This window comes from Nicotiana tabacum, chromosome 6, assembly GCF_000715075.1.
Source record: "Nicotiana tabacum cultivar K326 chromosome 6, ASM71507v2, whole genome shotgun sequence".
NCBI lineage: Eukaryota > Viridiplantae > Streptophyta > Magnoliopsida > Solanales > Solanaceae > Nicotiana > Nicotiana tabacum.
The window spans coordinates 103,331,773-103,345,937 of record NC_134085.1 but is presented as its reverse complement, the minus strand read 5'-3'; positions in this window follow the sequence as shown (position 1 = coordinate 103,345,937).

Genomic DNA, 14,165 nt, shown 5'->3' with positions numbered 1-14,165 from the left:
GCCCTAAGTGCCAATGATTTGATATGATAGATGTGAAATAAAGATTCAAATGAGATGATTAATGAGAAAGGAACAGCGCCTGGGCCATGATCGGACACCATGCCGCACACATGGTGGTAATGTGCTGATATTGAATTCCGGAAAAAAGGGAAATGAAATGGTGATTGAAGTATATGTCTCAAATGAGGAAACCTAGCCGATCGGGTCGTGATCGGACTCTGCTCAAGATAGCGGTGGTATTGTGAACAATGTTGAATAGTATGAAATGTCCCAAACCAAAAGGCTATGGAAACATGATATGAAAATTGTATGACTCTTTTACCTTGATAATGTTGTGGTCGTTTAAAGCTTTTGAGTTATACTTGTGATTTCCTTATTTTTATATGAAAGTTCTTTCTTACTAGATGGTGTTTAGTTATACATACTAGTACTATTTCATGGTACTAACGTCCCTTTTGCCGGGGGCGCTACATTTTTAAATGAATGTAGGTGGCTCCATTATGGATAGTGCCGATCGCGCGTAGTGGAGTACCTTCTTCTCAAAGTCTTGGTGATCCCCTTTCTCCTTCAAGGGGTTATATTGCACATCTTTGTTGTGGACTTCCACTTTTGAGGTATAGCCGGAGCCTTGTTGCCGGCATTATCACACTTGTCTTTTGTATCCTTAGAGGCTCCGTAGACGTATGTGTGAGTTATGTACGGGTGTTGGATGGGTCTATGTACTATGTTGTAATTATAACTCTTGCTTCTCTAAAGTGTAATCGTATGGTATCTTGGAAACTTAACTACGGTTTAAGGTTGTGTTATAAGATGAACCAACAATGTTGAATGTACTATCTTTTCTATTGTCTAAATAATCGGAAGCATGGTTTCCTTAATCGTATTAAGTTGGGTAGAAAGTGTATGTTAAGGCTTGCTCAGTTGGGTTCACTCGATCGAGCGCCGGTCGCGCCTCCTGAGGTTGGGGCATGACAAACTTGGTATCAGAGCCTAAGGTTTTAAAGTGTTCTAGGATATCTCAGAGCCTTGTCTAGTAAGGTCCTTTTTATCGGTGTGTTGTCGACCACATCTATAAGTTGGAGGCTACACAGACATTTAGGAATGTTACCCTTCTTCAACACTCCAGATCGTGCGATAAAGCTTGACTATAAGATTGTTTTCTAACTTGTGCATTGAGATTCAAGGTAAGTTTAAATGCTCTTTCGTCTATTTCAAGTAATGTTTTCATATGGCATGACCAATGGGAAAAGGCATGAATATTAAGGAGATGACACATGTATCTTGTTGAACGAATGGTATGGGCATATAAGATAAGTACATTGTACCATGAGCATAATTTATTCAAGAAAAGTGTTAAAAATGATTACCACTTCTAAAGAAACATTGAATTGATAAGTGATATGTAAGCTTGAATAGCACATGTGGGTAGTGTGAGAAGTATGTAAATGATCCTAAGGTGGGAAAGAAAATTAGTTATATAAGCACGTGATATATGGGAGACATGACCAGGAGATTAATGATGAGAGTGCAAGTCTCTCCTAGGAGACAAGAAGTTATGAAAGGAGAGTCAATTGAACCCACGATGAGAAGACCCCTGTACTACAAACTTATAAAAATCTAGAAGTGTATGATGTGATATTACACTCCTAACGGATATTGACATGAGGAATTGGAATCCCAAGCCCGTGTGGCTGAATAAGAGAAGAGAACTTATGAGATTAATACCACGGTGACTTAAATCTCCCTAATAGTCGAACATATATATGAGGGATAAAGATATGAGACATATGTCCCTAAAATTGCCAAAATTCAAGACTTGTGTCAAAATCCGGGACATTCGCCCCAAGTGGGGGAGGAAGGCCATAGTGAGGCCACTTAAATACAATGAAACAAGAGTAAGACCATGTAGCTATGATGTTTGAATATTTTGTTGAAGACATGCGTAGTCTAGAAAAGTGATAATGTATAACGTGATTATCTGAAAGGATATGCTAGTGGTAGACCACTAGTACCTCCAAAAAGGTGGACGGTTAAGGAAGGTAAATTCTTCATACACGGCAATGTGAATGATAGGTTCAATGATCCTAGAAAACTAAGAGTATGTTTCTAAAGGGATTTTATACTTGTTAGAGGGTCATGAATAATGGAACCTAAGGAAGTACTATAGGTCAAATGTGGAAGATTGAGAGTTTTTAGAATGGGTTAATCATAGATTCACAATTTAACCAAAGTGCCAAGACGTTAAGAAAGGCGGAACGAGTGGGAGATATAAATGTGATGCTATAATAACCCAAGAGGGTATTTGGGCTTGATGGAGAGCCTAAAAAAAAGCTTACAAGCAAATAAGTGTTAAGTGATATGCAGATGAACACACTTTCCCACAGACATCCTCACAAGAGTTAAGAGGTAAGCATGATGAAATAACTAAGGGGAAAGACCACGTAACATATGGAAGAGTGCATGGCTATTCACTAGGTAGGAAGAATGAGGTGAGAAGAAATGGGGAGAAAACCTATAAATTGAGATGGTCATGATTATCATAAAATATCTTGTATCAGAATGGTGGACTCGCTTAGAGCATAACTGTTAATAAAAGTTATAAAGGACTAACCGTAATGCAACCGACTTGGGGAACACCAAATATCAACTAAAGGATCTAGAGATAGTTCATGTCTACATACAATGGTAAGTGAGACTACTAGAGGTGAAGTTTTGGTATGATAAACTCTCTAAACCAAGGCATAATGATATTACAAGTTCACGGGAGGTAGACAAGTGTGTGGCACAATAAGGATATCAATTATGCACTATGAGAAAATTAGAATGGGAATGAATGTTCCAGTTAGAAAGAAAAGATGGTACCAGCATATTGTCCAGGCCAAAGGGCGATAAAAAAAGGGAAAGACAACACAATATACCCAAAGGGTAAATGAAAGGTTCAAAATAGATTGAAAGAGGATGAACACTTGTTACAGACCAGACATGTTTAACATGGTAACTCTTAAATTGCAATATCAGGGAACTCTATTGGTAACTACAATATGGGGAATGAGGTGAGTTACTCATCGAGGATAGAATCAGGTGGACTAAGTCATACACTTAAGAGTAAAATCAAAAGTCGTTGTTGAAGAATTGAGGAGGATCTCAAGTTTCAGAGAATGCCCTTCTCGGGCCAGTGACTCTTCTTAAATTGTATACATATAAAGGGTGTTGATATATGTTTTGGGCGGTGTTTAACCATAAAGAGGGATCGTGAGAATATTCACAGGGGAAGTAGTGTGGTTTCTTAAATTCTATAAGGCACATATGGGGAGAAGAGGTTGGCTAAGAAAAGTCGGAGCACAATATTACTTTACATTTGATGCAATGTCATGCAGGTTGATGTTATCAGGGTATGTGTGCAAATTAGCAAGTCTTATTCATTTGAGACAGAAGGTCCTATGAAAAAAACTCATTCAGTAATGTCTTTTGTTGAGAATTTGGAAGAGTTAGTTGCAAGTATTCACATGAGATTGCAACCATATCAGGAAAATTATTATAGAACTCAATTCGTGGGAGGTCCTATGTAAGATAAATATGATAAAGATGTTCCACTAATGATGCAACACGTTAAGGTGATAGTTTATGCCTCTAGGGAACTCAAGAATCATGGAAAGAACTATGCAACACATGACTTAGAGCTTGCGGCAGTGGTGTTTGCACTAAAGATTTGGCGACATTATTTATATGGGGTCCACGTGGATGTATTTACGGACCACAAGAGCCTTCAATATATTTTCAAATAAAAGGAGTTGAATCTGAGACAGAGAAGATGGCTCGAGTTACTCAAGGACTATGATATCGATATTCTCTATCACCTCAGGAAAGGCCAATGTTGTGGTGGATGCTCTTAGCCGGAAATCTATGGGATGTTTGGCTCACTTGAAGGCATATCAAAGGCCGTTGGCCAGGGAAGTTCACCACTTGGCTAGTCTAGGAGTTTGTCTTGTAGACTCTAGTGAAGGGGGAGTAATTGTGCATAATAGGGTTGAATCGTCACTTGTAGCGGAGGTCAAAGAAAAGCAATACAACGTTCCATTGCTAGCATAGCTGAAGGAGGGGATTCATGAACACAAGACCACAACTTTTTCCTTTGGCATGGATGATGGTACCCTACGATACCAAGGCTGCCTATGTGTTCCAGATATGGACGATCTTCGGGAATGGATCATGGCAGAAGCTTACACTTCCAGGTATTCCGTACACCCAGGTTATACAAAAATGTATCATGATCTCAAGGAGGTTTACTGGTGGAATAACATGAAAGGATGTGGCGGACTATGGCAAAATGTTCGAACTATCAGCAAGTGAGGCCGAACATCAAAGACCCGATGGATTGGCTCAAAGCATATAAATTCCAATGTGGAAATGGGAAATGATCAACATGGATTTTGTGGTAGGGTTACCGCGCACTCTACACAAGTTCGACTCAATATGAGTAATCATGGGCCGACTCACAAAATCAGCAGACTTCTTGCCAGTCAAATCTACTGACACAGTGGAACAATATGCTCAGTTGTATATCAAAGAAATAGTTATGTTGCATGGAACCCCATTTTCTATCATTTCTGATCGAATGGCTCAGTTCATGACCAACATTTGGAAGAAATTTCAGCTAGGTTTGGGTACACAGGTAAATCTTAGTACACCTTTTCATCCACAAACCGACGGGCAAGCGAAGCGGACTCTTCAGATGCTTAGGACATGTTGTGTGCTTGTGTTCTTGATTTCAAAGGTAGCTGGGATGATCATTTGTCACTCATAGAGTTTGCTTATAACAACATCTTTCATGCTAGTATTCAAATGGCACCATTTGAAGCATTGTATGGTAGGAGATGTAGGTCTCCCATTGGATGGTTCGATGTTGGAGAAGTGGAATTGATAGGGCCGGACCTTGTGCATCAGGCCATGGAGAAAGTCAAAATGATTAAGGAGAGGTTGAAAACTGCTCAGAGTCGCCAAAACTCGTATTCGGACGTTCGTCGCAGAGATTTGGAGTTCAAAGAAGATGATTGGGTATTTTTGAAGGTTTCCCCAATGAAGGGTATCATGCGATATTGGAAAGAAAGGAAAGTTAAGCCCGAGATATGTCGGGCCGTACAGAATCATTCAAAGGATTGGTTAGGTGGTTTACAAGCTTGACTACCACCTGAGATGTCATTAGTACCCCCGGTGTTCCATGTGTCCATGTTGTAGAAGGTAGTTGGAGATTCGTCCGCTATTGTACCAATTGAGACTATCGAGGTTAATGAGGAACTATCATATGAAGAAGTTCCAGTTGCCATTCTTCACAGGCATGTCCGAAAATTGGGAAATAAGGAAATTGCCTCTGTAAAAGTGTTATGGCGGAACCAGTACGTTGAGGAATCCACTTGGGAAGCCGAGGAAGAAATGAGAAAGAAGTACCCACATTTGCTTGTATATCCATGTAATAGCTTTTTATACATTTGGTCCCTATGAACTCTTATCTTTTGATTTGATCTATGTAAAACTGTCCTGTTTTAGTTATGTGTTGCCTATGTGGCCATGGTTAGTGTTCTACAAGTTATGTTACATTTATGGAATGTGTATATGCTGTTATGATATGTTTCTGGGGCTCTCTAACAGGTGGATAGACCCATTTACAAGGGAAACTCTGCCGAGATTTCTGAAAAATTTGGGAGTTAGTCAAAATTTGTGAGTTAAAGATGTGTGAGAAAACGGTTAGGTTATGATATGTATTTGTGGACAGACTCTACTCCTCATTCGAGGACGAATGATCCTAAGGGGGGGGGGGGAGAATGTAAGGCCCCAAAAAATTTTTGCTAAGTAATTTAGGATTTCGAGGTGCCATGAAGGCTAATTATAATATTTTATGTGATATTAACATGATGGATATCAATTGGATATGATAATAAGTGTATGAGGCACATTATAAGTCATATGGGGTCTAAGCAGAGTCATAAGTCTAATCAAGTTGGAAGATTACATGATAAGTCTAACGTTACAAATGTATACGCACCAGGCCAAATTTTTGACAAGCATATATACATATACCTAAGGAGTTATAGGATGTACAACCTATAAAATGAAATATCTTCAAGTATAGTTTCTAACTCTTCAAACCGCTCGTCATTCAGACACTCCTACCAGAAGTTATGACCAAATTACCAAAAGCAGTGCAAAAGTTTACACTGCCGCGGTGCCCCATGCATCGCCCCATGCAGCGCGCCTGTGGGGAGGTACAGAGAGCATTCAAAAACGTTTTTTGAGCATATTTTTCACAACCGCGGCGCCCCACGCGGCATGGCGGTGCAAAAATCGAGCTTTTGTTATAAAACGACCTCATTTTGCCAAATAAATGCAAAGGATCATTTCTTTAGCTAAAAACGGATATTTTTAGAGTGAGAGACCTAGAGTGGGAAAGTATCCCTCATCAAATTTTCTTCAAATCTTGAAAGATTAACAAGGAAAAACACACTAGGTCTTCATCCTTGAGGTAAAATTCTACACTCTAACCCTTAATTTCGAATCTTAGCTAAAAATGGGTATTTATCAAGAAAGTTTGTGGGTATTGGAGTTGTTATCTTGCTTGCATGTTTTGTCAAAGGGTGTAAGAACATTGTTGAGCTTAAAATGGTAAAGTATGGGTTATGGGTTGATGAAATCCTCTATAAAAGGACCATACAAATTTAACGCACATATAGTGTTTGATGAAATACTCAAATGAGCTAGAATTATGATCATCTTCCTAATTTTGGTTCAAATTGTTATATTTCCAAAATAGATTAAGGTTGCTAAGAATTCTGGAACATTGTAGAGTCTAAGGAAGCTCAATTGAGGTATGTATGGCTAAAACCCCGTCTTTTAGAAATTGAGCTACATCGGTGTTTGTGTAAATACGATAAGATTAAAGTTGAATTGTTGTATTGATTGTTGTTTCACATGAATTTGGGGTTGCGACCTTATATGCGTGAAAGATGTATCTCAATATGATTAATATTCTATTTTGATAACTTGAAAAGGTGCAAGGAATATGAATCATGTATTGAAATGCTTAGACCTTAAATTGATATTGAAGCTGCATATATTGTACCATCTATGTGAAGTCGCATCTATGCTTACAATTTTATTTGCTCTTGTGTGCACATATTATCCTAAATTATAAGCCTAACATTGAAAGTGGAAATGATGTGATAATTGTGGCCCTATGTGCCAATGAGTTGATATTATAGATGTGCAATAAAGATTCAAATGAGATGATTAATGAGAAAGGAACAACGACTAGGTAATGTGGCCTAGACGATCGGGCCGTGATCGGACACCATGCCGCACACATGGTGGTAATGTGCTGATATTGAATAACGGAAAAAAGGGAAATGAAATGGTAATTGAAGTATGTGTCTCAAATGAGGCAACCTAGCCGATCGGGTCGTGATCGGACTCTGCTCAAGATAGCGGTGGTATTGTGAACAATGTTGAACAGTATGAAATGTACCAAACTAAAGGCTATGGAAACATGATGTGAAAATTGTATGATTCTTTTACCTTGTTAATGTTGTGATCGTTTAAAGCTTTTGAGTTATACTTGTGATTTCCTTATTTTTGTATGAAAGTTCTTTCTAACTAGATGGTGTTTAGTTATACATACTAATACTATTCCATGGTGCTAACGTCCCTTTTTCCGGGGGCGCTATATTTTTAAATGAATGTAGGTGGCTCCATTGTGGATAGTGCCGATCAAGCATAGCAGAGTACCTTCTTCTCAAAGTCTTGGTGAGCTCCTTTCTCCTTTAAGGGGTTATATTGCACATTCTTTGTTGTGGACTTCCACTTTTGAGGTATAGCCGGAGCCTTGTTGCCGGCATCATCACACTTGTCTTTTGTATCCCTAGAGGATCTGTAGACGTATGTGTGGGTTATGTATGGGTGTTGGATGGATCTATGAACTATGTTGTAATTATAACTCTTGCTTCTCCAAAGTGTAATCGTATGGAATCTTGGAAACTTAACCACGGTTTAAGGTTGTGTTATAAAATGAACCAACAATGTTGAATGTACTATCTTTCCTATTGTCTAAATAAACGGAAGCATGGTTTCCTTAATTGTATTAAATTGGGTAGAAAGTGTATGGTAAGGCTTGCTCAGTTGGGTTCACCCGATTGAGCATCGGTCGCGCCTCCCGAGGTTAGGGCGTGACACAGGTGTTATACTAGTTTGTCACAGAGATGCATCAGTTCTATTCTATCCAGGCTCCACTTACTCTTATGTATCTTCTTATTTTGCTCCGCATTTGGGTGTATCTCGGGATTATTTGGGTTCCCCTGTTTATGTTTCTACTCTTGTAGGAGATTCTTTTGTTGTGGACCGTGTTTATCGGTCATGTTTGGTTGCTCTTAGTGGTTTTAAGATTAGAATCGATCTAATGTTGCTCAGCATGGTAGATTTTGACATTATCTTGGGCATGGACTGGTTGTCGCCCCATTATGCTATTCTTGATTGTCACGCCAAAACTGTGATGTTGTCTATGCCAGGTGTACCGCGTGTTGAGTGGATGGATACTTTAGATCACACTCCCAGTAGAGTTATTTCTTTTCTTAAAGCTCAGCGTATGGTTGAGAAGGGGTGTGACGCATATTTAGCTTATGTGAGAGTTGATAGTATTGATACTCCTTCAGTTGATTAAGTCCTAGTAGTATGGGATTTTCCCGATGTGTTTTCAGCTGTCCTTCCGGGCATGCCGCCTGATAGAGATATTGATTGTGGCATTGATATGTTGTCGGGCACTCAGCCCATTTCTATTCCTCTGTATCGTATGGCTCCTTCTAAGTGGAAGGAGTTGAAGGATCAGTTACAGGAATTGCTTGATAAGGGTTTTATTCGGCCTAGTGTATCACCTTGGGGTGATCCTATCTTGTTTGTGAACAAAAAGGATGGTTCTATGCGTATATGTATTGATTATCACCAGTTGAACAAGGTTATAGTGAAGAACCGTTATCCTTTGCCTCGTATTGATGATCTGTTTGACCAGCTTCAGGGCGCACGGGTGTTTTCTAAGATTGATTTGCACTCAAGTTAGCATCAGTTGAAGATTCGGGAGCCAGATATCCCGAAGACTACTTTCAGGACTTAGTATGGTCATTACGAGTTCATTGTTATGTCATTTGGGCTGACCAATGCCCCAACAGCCTTTATGCATTAGATGCACAGTGTGTTCCGGCCGTATCTCGACTCGTTTATCATTGTCTTTATTGATGATATTCTGGTGTATTCTCGGAGTCGGGAAGAACATGAGCAGCACTTGAGGACTTTGCTTCAGACTTTGAGAGAGAAGAAGTTATATGCTAAGTTCTCGAAATGTGAGTTTTGGTTAGATTCAGTGGCATTCTTAGGCCATGTGGTATCAAGTGAGGGTATTCAGGTGGATCCGAAGAAGATAGAGGCCGTGCAGAGTTGACCCAGACTATCCTTAACTACCGAGATTCGCAGTTTTGTGGAGAGGTTTTCATCGATGGCAGCCCCTATGACCAGACTGACCCAGAAGGGTGCTCCATTCTAGTGGACGGAGGAGTGTGAGGTGAGCTTTCAGAAGCTCAAGACAACTTTGACCACAACCTCAATTTTGATACTGCCTACAGGTTTGGAGTCTTATACGGTCTATTGTGATGCCTCAAGGATTGGCCTCGGAGCAGTGTTGATGTAGGACGGTAGGGTGATTGCCTACGCGTCCAGACAGTTGAAGATATATGAGAAGAATTACCATGTCCACGACCTTGAGTTAGCTGCCATTGTTCACGCCCTGAAGATTTGGCGCCTTTATTTATACGGGGTTCGCTATGAGATTTATACTGACCATCGGAGCTTGTAGCACCTATTAAAGCAAAAGGACTTAAATTTGTGTCAGAGGAGGTGGTTAGAGTTGCTGAAGGACTATGACATTACTATTTTGTATCACCCGGGCAAGGCCAATGTGGTGGCCGATGCTTTGAGTTGCCAAGCAAAGAGTTTGGGGAGTTTGGCTTATTTACCAGCATCGGAGAGTCCCATGGCGATGGATGTTCAGGCCTTAGCTAGCCAGTTTGTAAGATTGGATCTTTCGGAGCTCAGTCTGGTTCTAGCCTGCCTGGTTTCTCGATCTTCCTTATTTGATCGTATTAGGGAGCGTCAGTATGATGATCCTCATTTGCTTGTCCTCAAGGACAAGGTTCATCACGGTGATGCCAGAGATGTGACTATTGGTGATGATGGGGTATTGAAGTTAGGGTCGGATTTGTGTACCCAATGTTGATGGAATTCAAGAGTTGATTCTAAAGGAGGCTTATAGCTCGCGGTATTCCATTCATACGGGTGCCGCAAAGATGTATCAGGATTTGAGATAGTACTATTGATGGAGGCAGATGAAGAAAGATATAGTTGGATTCGTAGCTCGGTGTCTCAACTATCAGCAGGTGAAGTATGACCACCAGAGACCGGGTGGGTTACTTCAGTAGATAGAGATTCCGGAGTGGAAGTGGGAGCGGATCACCACGGACTTTGTAGTTGGGCTCCCACGGACTTTGAGAAAGTTCGATGCTATTTGGGTGATTGTGGATTGGCTGACCAAGTCCGCTCATTTCATTCCTGTGTGTACTACTTATTCTTCGGAGTGTTTGGCGGAGATCTATATCTAGGAGATTGTTCATCTGCATGGTATTCCAGTTTCCATCATTTCAGATAGAGGTACTAGTTCACATCACGATTCTGGAGAGCCGTTCAGCATGAGTTGGGTACTCGGGTGGAGTTGAGTACAACATTTCACCCTCAAACGGATGGACAGTCCAAGCACACTATTCAGATTCTTGAGGATATGCTCCGTGTGTGTGTGATTGAGTTTGGAGGGTCTTGGGATCAGTTCTTGCCATTGGCGGAGTTTGCTTACAACAACAACTATCAGTCCAGCATTCAGACGGCACCATCTGAGGCTTTATATGGGAGACGGTGTAGATCCCCGGTGAGTTGGTTTGAGCCGAGTGAGGCTAGACTATTGGGCACAGACTTGGTTTAGGATGCTTTGGATATGGTCAAGGTGATTCAGGATAGACTCCGTACAGCCCAGTCCAGACAGAAGAGCTATGCGGACCAGAAGGTTTGTGATGTTTCCTATATAGTTGGAGAGCGGGTTTTGCTTCGGGTATCGCCTATGAAGGGCATTATGAGATTTGGGAAGAAAGGGAAGTTGAGTCTGAGGTTTATTGGCCCTTTTGAGACATTGAGACGTGTTGGGGAAGTTGCTTATGAGCTTGTCTTACCTCCCAGCTTGACAGGAGTTCATCCAGTATTTCATGTTTCGATCCTCTGGAGATATCACGGTAATCCATCGCACGTGTTGGATTTTAGTTCAGTCCAGTTGGACAAGGATCTATCTTATATTGAGGAGCCAGTGTGTCACGACCCAAACCCGGACCCGGTCGTGATGGCGCCTCTCGTGAAGACAAGGCCAGCCAATTAAACCCAATTCTCTTTTAAAATAGTTAATTAATATACAAGCAATCTGAAACATGATATAACAATACTAAGTAGCGAATAATGCTAATAAAGTGCGGAAATACAACCCAACATAGCCCTAACCGGGGTGTCACAAGTCACGAGCATATACTAGGGTATAAATACAACTGAAAGTCTGAGTGTACAAATACAGACTAATGAATGAAGAGAGAGAGAAGCAGTGCTGCGAACGCCGACAACTACCTTGCTAAACTCCGATGACTCTGCCTCCGATCAGCAAAAACCCGCTACCAGGTGTATAAATACCTGAATCTGCACACAAGCTTCAGGGAGTAAAGTGAGTACTCCAACTCAGTGAGTAATAATCATAAATAAAGTCTGAATAGTAAGAAATCACGTAAAGCATATCAAGGTGCCGTATAGAAGCAGTTCAAAGACTAGTAAGAAAGCACTGAGCTGTAAAAATCTCTTAGAACATCTTAGCTCGGTTTAGACTTCTTTGAAAATGACTTTTTCAACAGTTACGCAAATGAATGCAAAACAGTTAGTTCAGATAAGCACAAAAATTCGCCCCTCGGGCACAAATCCCATAGTTTAACAGGTAAATGACAAGTAAATGTGAAAGATAAACACATAAAGGTTCGCCCCTTGGGCACAATGTCAACAAATCTGCCCCTCGGGCAATATCTCAGAACAATAATAGCCCATCGGGCAATCACATAGAACGGTACCAGCCCCTCAGGCAAATCAGATAGAACAATATCAGCCCCTCGGGCTATCACATAGAACAATATCATCCCATTGGGCTATATCTCATATCACAATGGGTACCCGCGCTCACTAAGGATGTACAGACTCCAGGAGGGGCCCCTTACGGCCCAAGCGCAATATCAAGCCATCTCGTGGCATCAAATCTAGGCCCTCAGCCTCATATCAATCAAGCCACCTCGTGGAATATTTATGTATCTCAGGCCCTCGGCCTCATATCAGTATCAATGTATCCTCACAACTAGGCCCTCGGCCTTACCCAGTCCAAAAATGATCACAAGCCCCTCGGGCAATAGTAAAACAATATTTCTCAGCACAAAACATCATTTAAAATTATCATTTAAGTCTCAAAACTGAGTAAAATGGCTGAGTAATAAAACATTGAAAAATAACATGACTGCAAGTAATAAGTCAAAATAGTGAGGAAATAGTAATAAAAATCCCCGAAGGGTTCAAATAGTTGGCACAAAGCCCAAATATGGCAATTTGCCCAAATCATGATGATAGCAAATAAGTTTAAGTCAAATACGCAGTATAATCATCAATCGGGATGGACCAAGTCACAATCCCCAATAGTGCACGACCCTACGCTCATCATCAAGCGTGTATCTCACCTCAATATAGCACTACGATGTGCAAATCCAGGGTTTCAAACCCTCAGAGCATCATTTACAATCATTACTCACCTCGAACCGGCTAAATCTCTAGCTCGTGACGTCTTTGCCCCTCAAATCGGCCTTCACGCGCATCGAATCTATCCAAAATCAGAACGTGGACGTCAAAATATGCTAAGGGAACAAAGCCCAAGCGAAAAACAATCAAAATGTGACACAATTTCCGAAATTACCAAAACCCGAGTCTAACCATACCCTCACGAGTCTAACCATGTCTTGAAATATGCTAAGGGCCCACGTCTTGAAATTGGGTAAAATTTACATTTTCAGACTCCTCATACCCTCACGAGTCTAACCATACCAAAATTATCGAATTCCGGTACCATTTGGTCCTTCAAATCATCATTTTATTTTTGGAAGATTCCACAAATTTTCTTCCCAAATTCCATCCCAAATAACGAATTAAATGATGAATTCAATGATAGATTCATGTACTCTAGCCAAATCTGAGTTAGAATCACATACCCCGATGACTTTCTTGGAAAACCTTTGAAAAATCGCCTAAATCCGAGCTTTCTAGGTCAAAATATCAAATAAAACCCAAAACCTCATATTTATAGAATACCCCACAGATTTCCACCTTCGCGGACCGCACAAAAACGACCGCGGTCCGCACAAAACCAGTGCGGTCCGCACAAAAATGACTACGGCCACACAGGTTTTCATCTGCAGTGACAGGCTTTAGTGTTTTGGCCATACCTTTCGCTACAGATGTCCATCTTGCAATATCTTTACCTTTCTGGAAACTAGAAACGAAGGGCTACAACTTTTCTTTTTGAATCATCTCAAAATTCCTTGTATAAAAAAGATATGAGCTTCCGAAATAGGACCAACAAAATGTTCCCCACCGCGGTCGCACTGCATTTTGTACGGTCCGCACAGCACCTACCGCGGCCGCACTTCACTTTGTGTGGTCCGCACAACACCTACCGCGGACGCACTTCTTTTTGTGCGGACCGCGCTGGTGGGTTCCGAGGCCTGCAACCCTTCTGGACCTGTTATAGCTATGATTTTTGGCCTAAAACATCTCGGAACCTACCCAGAACCCCCGGAACATCAAATCAATTGTACCAACACATCCCATGACATCGTTCAAACTTGTTCAAAACTTCGGAATGCTCACAACAACATCAAATCACCAATTTAACATAGGATTCAAGCCTAAGAACTCCAAGAACTCTTAAATTATGCTTTCGATCAAAAAGTCTATCAAATCTCGTC